This window comes from Xiphophorus couchianus, chromosome 6 (assembly GCF_001444195.1).
Source record: "Xiphophorus couchianus chromosome 6, X_couchianus-1.0, whole genome shotgun sequence".
Classification (NCBI taxonomy): Eukaryota; Metazoa; Chordata; class Actinopteri; order Cyprinodontiformes; family Poeciliidae; genus Xiphophorus; species Xiphophorus couchianus.
In genome coordinates this window covers 3,874,859-3,881,117 of record NC_040233.1, presented here as the reverse complement: position 1 = coordinate 3,881,117, position 6,259 = coordinate 3,874,859, and the positions used below count along the sequence as shown (strand labels likewise).

General features: G+C 42.2%; 1 long non-coding RNA gene across 1 annotated transcript; it reads right to left on the bottom strand.

The window, feature by feature from the left end:
- Positions 1-1,116: 1,116 nt before the first annotated feature.
- On the bottom strand, positions 1,117-2,932 carry LOC114146075 (uncharacterized). The gene is made up of 2 exons (XR_003595839.1): positions 2,550-2,932; positions 1,117-1,824 (listed from the first exon to the last, which is right to left on the bottom strand). It is a non-coding gene; the product is annotated as an uncharacterized LOC114146075 (long non-coding RNA).
- Positions 2,933-6,259: the final 3,327 nt, after the last annotated feature.

Genomic DNA, 6,259 nt, shown 5'->3' with positions numbered 1-6,259 from the left:
CATGAATAATATCCAGAAATGCAGTAAGAGTAGCAAGTCAATGACATGAGGGAACGGCTTGGATCAAACTGTGGTGATTCCACTGGGTGAGCACATCTTTCTGCCGCATCATCCCATACATGTGTGTGTGTTTGTGTGTGTGTTCAGCAACATAAAGGTTCAATACATAAAAAATTAGTTTGACAGAATCTCTGTTTAGTTGAGAACAATCCAGTTCAGGTTTTTCACATCTTAGTGCAGGGGTCTCAAACTCCAGTCCTCGAGGGCCGCAGTCCTGCAGTTTTTAGATGTGCCACAGGTACAAAACACTGGAATGAAATGGCTGAATGACCTCCTCCTTGTGTAGATCAGTTCTCCCAGTCTTGCTAATGACCTAATTATTCTGTTCAGGTGTGGTGCAGCAGAGGCACATCTAAAAGTTGCAGGACTGCAGCCCTCAAGGACTGGAGTTTGAGACCCCTGTCTTAGTGTTTTAGATAGTTAACCAGAGATGATGACTGTTCACTTTCTTTAAAACACAATAGCTGCAATTACACTGACCATAAAATTGGAAGTACAAAAATGTATGTATAAAATAATATAAAAGCTCTCAATATAAAATATTCACCATCTGTGCAGGATTGTTGTGTCAAGGCGAGGCCCTGGAAATTTACTTTCACAAACGGAGCATTGCAGCCTTCACCATGATGCTCCACTCTCCACTTCATTAGAAATTGCTTAGGTTTTTTTTGTAGTTTTTTTTCCAAATGTAATAAACGCAGAGACGGAAAAGAAAGGCAGAAAGATGGGAAAAAGGTCCAGAGGGAAAGAAGAAGAAGAAGACAGGAGAAAAAGAAGCACAGAGAGAACATAAGTCAACACCCTGTTAGTCTGCCTCTAGACCTGCAGAAAGAGAAAGAAAATGAAACAAAACTGAGAAACCTACAGAACCTATCTCTGACTACAATGTACCAAAACGCCGGAGCTTGCTGCTCCAATGAATGAACAAGCTGCCAATGTCTCCTCTGGTGTTGAGTGCTTGTGGCTGAAATATGAAGATATTCATGAGGGTGTTTAAATTTGTCACAGCCACACTTGTTAGTGACTTGTAACATGAACAAACATATTCAACTGTGATTTTAATTGCATTTTGTTATTTATCGGAAACACTGCTATAGGGAGATTGTTTTTTTTTTTTTTTACATTAGCAGAATAACCACAACGTTTTGTGCACATCAGTAATGGAAACATAGCCAGTGACATAGCAGTTTAGCTTAGCACTGTGTTGGGTGCTTCAAATCAGACACCAACTTCAACGCCATTATCCAGCTGAAGTTCAAAATCAATAGTTTTATCACATCTGGCGCAACACAGGAACCCCCCCCCCCCCCCCTCCTAACTGAGTGGAGCAGCAAATAATAAATACAAAATAACTTTTGAGTTATGTTTTTAGTTTGTTTTTTTTATATGCTGCCCTCTGGTAGGACTGGGCCCTGCGTGGCACATTGTCTTGTTCATGTCAAAAAACTTCCACTGGCATCAACATATTTGCATTTCTTGATTAAACAAAGTGAACCTTGACAAGGTTTTTACCTGGTTCGACTGTAGACAAACCAGCTTCACAAGACGCCTCGGTTTTTACTAACGAGCTGTTAAATAATAATAAAAAATAGTTTACATAACTGAGCAACATCTCCCAGTCCCCGTCCTTCGTTACCCAATTCGTCTCCGTCCCGTTTGATTGTGTCTTCTCTCCGTCTCGGCTCATGAAAAACAATTGTCTCTATTATTTCCTGCCTTCCCCGTCCTCTTCCTGCTGGGAACTCGCTCTGCTGGCGCTGAAGGCTGGTGAGGGATGCGAGAGCAGAAAATTAACAAACACACCAAAGCTTGTAATTGTTAAATTGCAGCAAACAGAACCCATGTGGACTGGGCCCAAATAAACTCAGAAATCAGCTAAAGCCATACCCAGAACCCCCCCACACTCTGGTTTATCTAAATTCCAATAGTATGCTCAGTAATGGGAAAAACACTGTAGAAATGCCATTTCAAATAGACCCCAATGTAATCCCCCACAGCCCACTGGGGTCCATTTAATCAATGCTACAGACATGAGCATGGAGGAGGAACAGTCTGCAAATGGAAGCGGAGTTCTGAGTCAGCTCACAGGAGATTAAAAAGTAGAGGTGGATGAATAATGGAAGAGGAGAATGGTGGGAAAATTGCAGAATGTGGCGAATCATCAATAACGCCTCCTGTGAATAATTCTGAAGGAAAAAAAAAAAAGAATTAGACTTCTGCTGGGGGGGGGAAGTGTCTGTGCCCGCTGAAAATGAAATTGTCTTAACTCGTTTTTGCTGTGTATTGCCTCACTTCATGGATGAGCGCTCATTATTTCACGAGTATTTGTGCCTTCGATTGCCCGCCGTCCTGAAAGGCTCCCCTCCCTCCCCACCACCAGCCCTCCATCCTGAGAGTCCTCCACAATAACTGACAGCTTTCCACTCATTAGCCGGGTGGAAGTCGGAGGAAGTGTGCAGGCGGCGCTCGGTGGAGCTCCGCGCCCTCACCTGGAGCTCCTCGCCGGCGCTGACAGCTTCGCGGAGTCGGTGACGCCGGGAGACAAACTCAAACCAACACCAACATCATAATCAATCGGCGGCGCTCCGAACAGCGCGGTGACAGGCGTCTGCCAGAAGCCCGGCAGTGCCTTTGCCCTCCGGCAGTATCCAACAGGCGGCTTCTTCGTCTGAGCACAATCATGTAGGATTTCCTCTGCAATCAGCGAGGACTCTTTATTTTGGCCTCGTAGCAGCAGCAAACAGGAAACCCAGAAAGATTTTGACAGTTATGTAAATATATGTAAAATCATTCGAATAAATCCCTCTTGATTATTATTATTATTATTTTCTCCCCTCATTATCCGTCAGTCTCACCCCGCGCAAAGTTTACTTCCTGGTGTTTGTTGGCAGATCGTTTTTCTGCTGGAGAGCCTCGCGGATAATTAGTTTAATTGGCTGCAGGTCGGTCACGTGACTCGGTTTGTTGCGAGAGCAGACCAAACAGGCGCCAGAAGTAACGATTAGTTTATGAATAACAGCCACGGCACGAGTTCGTCACAGGGTTAGGTATTGTGGCGTGCAAATGTTTTCATAGCCACAAACCTTTTTCAGTATGAATCCTGTTATAAACATAGACTTAAGTGTATTTTCTAGGGATTAGTACTTTGAAGTATCTTCCACCAGTGGGAAATCAGGGAGTCAAGTATCATAAACACATGGAGGAAGATGTTCTGGTCAGACATCAGTATGTTTCCATCCAATTGTCAGTGAATTTTGGGGGGGAAAAAAGAACATGCAAATTAGGTGTGTTACCATCTACTGGTTTGGAGCGAATCCCCCAGGTTACTCAAGGTCATTTTATCAGGTGTTGGCTGTAAACATGATGTAGAGGTTGTAATCTAGCATGAACTTTGCCTGGGAGTTGCAATTTCACACGATTCTCATCTCCTTTTAGGGACCCGTCTGGATTTTCTCCCATTGAAATGAATTTTTCTGGTAGAATTTCAACCAGGATAAAAAGGCGAGTAGAAGGAGAAGTTTTGAACAATGTCATAGATTTTTCTCTTTGTAGTCTTCCTGTAGTTTTAGCAATGGCAGTGGAGGAAGCGAACGAATCTGTTCAGTCTGTGTTGGCCACACTTCCAAATATTGACTAACATTAACAGCCATCTTGATCGGCTCGCCACTTCCCTCTTCGCAGTGGGAGGTGCTTGTTTACAGCTCAGGCAATTTCGGGTAAGTTTCATAGCATCGGACTGTCGCGTTGCAAACGTCACAGCTAAACGTTAGCTGTAGGGTAAAATTTAAAACTTAAGCAGAGTCCACACCTCCAGGAAGCAACTGTTTCTCAAGAGTCAAGGGTCTTTGTACGAAGTTAAACGTAGAACCACGGGGTGGTTTTGACCAGACTATCTTGGACCTCACATCTCAGAAAAAAGGGGGAGAGGCTTTTAATAATGTGTTGCTGTCTGCCAAGTTGTAATTATTTCGTCACATCAACTGGCACTGACGATGTTTTTTTATGAAAAAGCTAGTCAGTCATGTGAAGCAGATGTTCACCACATCGTAACGTGTTCAGCAAGTTTGTTTCCATCTCCCCTTTAACGAGTAAAAAAACACTAAAAGCTACAATGAAGTTTTAAATTTCAAAATCAAGTTAGTTATTTTGAATGTCATCAACCTTTTCTCATGGGATACTTCAAAGTGCGCCTTAAAACCATTGATGGAAACACGGTTAGTAATATAACTTTATGGGCTGCATGCAGAATCCTATATGTGGGTGGAAAGCTAACAGATCTTCCTGAACACAACACGCCAGTATGAAATCTGAAGTTGGAACCGTTATGCTGTGGGAATCCTGTTCGTCAGACATTGTGGTGGCGGTTCATCTTCCAGCAGGTAAACGACGCAAGCCAGACAAACAGCGGGACGGTTTAGTTCAAGTCTTGGATTGGCTTGGTCAAAGTCCAGACCTATGACCCAAAGTCCAGATGAAAATGAAAATCTGTGTCAACCTCACATGAAATCCAATCAAAAATACATTAAAGTTTGTGGTTGAATTAAAAGTTTGGACCTAAAGCACAGGAGGCGTAATAAAGACGGAACTGGATGGTGTGAAATTCTTGAATGAGATTTACAATCCTTCTGAAATGCATGTTGACATCTACAAGTGCAGATTAAATGTTTCCAAAGCTTCTCGTGGAACCAAGCCCATTTTGGTTTAAATTGGAAACTTTACGTACCAGATCCTCCAGGCTAAAGAGGATGCAAGATGGATTTTACTGTTGAACATAGATTATATTTCAGAGCTGCATTTGATCCATTTGTAATCCTCTTTTTAAAGGTTATTTTTAAAGTCATCATGAAGCAACGAGAAAAAAAAACCAACTTATGTTGATGATATAAGAAATTATTTTATTTAGCAGAGAAACATTTTACTTTAACCCTCCCGACCCCATTAGGGACAAAGGGTGAACAGAAAATGGATGGATGAACATTTTACTTTAAAAATATCAGTAGTACCAACGGTCACCTGTCTCTGTCTGTCACATCAACCCTCACCACATTCCGCTTCACCGCCGAACCCAACGAGCTTCAGCTCTGTTCACAGCGTTTCATATTCATCTCCTCCTCCCGGTTATCCAACTCCACCATCAGTCCCTGCTGAAAAAGAATAAAGATATGTTTTTCATTTGTCTTGTTTTTATATATCCAAACTGTTTTAGTTGTGTTTGTGGATGTATCTGAACCAAAGTTCTGAAAAGAAACAACATGACAGCTGTCACACCTGCGAAGCGTATAGTTTCTGGAACTGTTTTGTGCAGTGCCAGTGTACTGGGAGGAAGGTGTGGCCTTCGTAACGAAGGCTCTGACATTTACCATCTGTTGTGTTAATGATGAAAGTTCAATCAAAATGAATCAGAAAATTGCCCTGCAGTTGAATTTTTGTCAACGTAGCAAAGCGCCTGCGTGGCGTACCATGACATAACGTAATGTGGAGATTGAATCCTTGCACGAACTCGCACAATTTCTGTTTTGTAATGTAGAAAAACGAAATAATACTTCGTTTGCGCTACTTTCGTCATTCTGGATATGTAGTGGTGCGGTCGATGTATCAGCAGGACAGTACCAATACACTTTTGCAGATTTACTAAGCCAAATCCTGTAGGAGTGACTCCAACTAACAGCAGCCTGACCTATTTTCTGATTGGTTCTTGACCACTTGTGGAACTCAGAGCATGAACCCACATAACACGTGTTTTTAGAGTCTCGTCTCGCAACATTGTTTGTGAAGAATAGTCAAAATATTATAATCTGATGAGGCGCACGAAGAAGTGCTTTTCAGGTTTTTTCAGTTTGACTCTTTCCACAAACTAAACAGGTTTTTCTAATTTTAACTGACTTAAAGTTTGTAGGCCTATCCAATGGGCAAATGAAGTACAGCAAAAAACTAAACTGAAGTTTCAGCATAACACAAGACGAGAGGCATTGAGTTGAATCTGATTCTCGACAGTGATGCGAGCAGCTCCACAAAAAAGACCCCTGCCGACTTCCCAGGGCCGATTTAAAACATGACAGATTGTCTTTTTATGACAGCTTGACGAAATGGTGGGAGACTTTATTCTGGGCGCAACATGATATGAACTTTACCATCGGTTTCCATCAAGCGGAGGATAAAAAAAAAAAGAAAAGGTCCTCAAAGCTCTGAAGGAAAATGA